Raw genomic sequence first — 1516 nt, 5'->3', positions numbered from 1 at the left:
AAGAAAATAGTTTATGTTTAAAAAAATGGTGTTAGGAAAATTAATGAAGTTAAAGGTTGGCAAATCACCACGGCCTGATAATCTCCATTCCAGAGTATTAAAGGAAGTGGCACTGTAACAATCTTCTAAATTTCTATAGACTCTGGAGCAGGTCCTAAAGATTGTAGGGTGGCAAATATAACAGCACCATTTAAAAAGGAGGGGGAGAAAAATAGGAAAATCAACACCAACCAGCCTGATATCAGTAGTTACATCAATTCTTAGAAAACGTCTTTAAATTTTCCTGTCCTGTGCCCTGAAGCTCTCTTTATGACTGAAATACAATCTTTATCAGTGTCACGAGTAGGCTTACTCAATGCAATGAAGTTCTGCAATGAAGTTCTGTGAAAGTCTCCTAATCGTCACAAAGGGCAAGCATAAGTCATGTAGGTTTCGCATAATTTGCTAAATAACTGATTTACAGTGGAGAACAATGCCAGCAGCGCGGGCACAATTCCCGTACCGGCCTCCCCGAAAAGACGCAGGAAAGTGGCGACTAGGGGCTTTTCACACTAACTTCGTTGAAGCCTACTTTTGACATTAAGTTATTATTAATAGTTCCTTCGATTTTTTAAAAATTTCCAACCGAAATTTAATGAATACATGCAGCAGAACGATATTTAGAAAAGCAACTAATTTGTTGAAAGGTGTGGAATCATTCCTCTCAGATCAGTTCCGAAGGAATTTAATATGTTTAAAACAATTAATTACATAGACATGAGGCACAGGAGCTGAATTCGCATCAGCGCCGTGAATCTCCTCCAGAGTTTAATTCCGTCACTACAGGCTGACTGTTCTTTGACATGGTCGACCATGAAAATATTACTGATGAATGCTAACGTGTATCAGAAATCAAGTTTGGGGTCACATGTGGCACAATGGTTAGCCCTCCTGCCTGACAGCACCAGGGTCCTTAGGTCAATTCTGTCTTTGGGTTATTTTCTCTGTGGAGTTTTACACATTCTTCCCGTGTCTTCGTGGTTTTCCTCCAGTTGCCTCCCACAGTCCAAAGAAGTGTAAGTTCGGTGGACTGGCCATGCTAGGGTCCAAAATTATGCAGGTTCGGCGGGGATTAGCCGAGGGCCCAATGGTCACCTTTTGCACTGTCGGGATTCTTTTGCTACTTTATCAATTTCTTGGCATCCGTTTTAAAATGGAACGAGGCATTGAAAATAATAAATTTCAACAGGATTAAATCTCCCCGTCGGGGGAATTGAACCCCGGTCTCCCGCATGACAGGCGGGGATACTGACCACTATACTAACGAGGAATAGACAAAAGAACATCGTGACTAATTCATTATGAAAGCATACCAACAGTAATTCTGTTTTGACTTATCAGAATGAGTCCAGGATGCCAGATGAATGAATATAAAAACAGAGAGAGAGACGACTGGAAACCGCAAGGAGCAAATGTATCTCCTAACGACTTTCCTTTGCTAATTGATTTGTTTATTGTGTACGGAGATACAATATTT

General features: G+C 40.6%; 1 non-coding gene across 1 annotated transcript; it reads right to left on the bottom strand.

Annotated features, from left to right (window-relative positions):
* Positions 1-1236: 1236 nt before the first annotated feature.
* Positions 1237-1309, bottom strand: trnad-guc. The gene has a single exon. It is a non-coding gene; the product is annotated as a tRNA-Asp (tRNA).
* Between the last annotated feature and the right edge of the window lie 207 nt (positions 1310-1516).

The sequence above is a fragment of the Scyliorhinus canicula genome, chromosome 13, assembly GCF_902713615.1.
Source record: "Scyliorhinus canicula chromosome 13, sScyCan1.1, whole genome shotgun sequence".
In the NCBI taxonomy this organism is placed as follows: Eukaryota; Metazoa; Chordata; class Chondrichthyes; order Carcharhiniformes; family Scyliorhinidae; genus Scyliorhinus; species Scyliorhinus canicula.
This window is presented reverse-complemented; position numbering and strand designations above follow the sequence as displayed.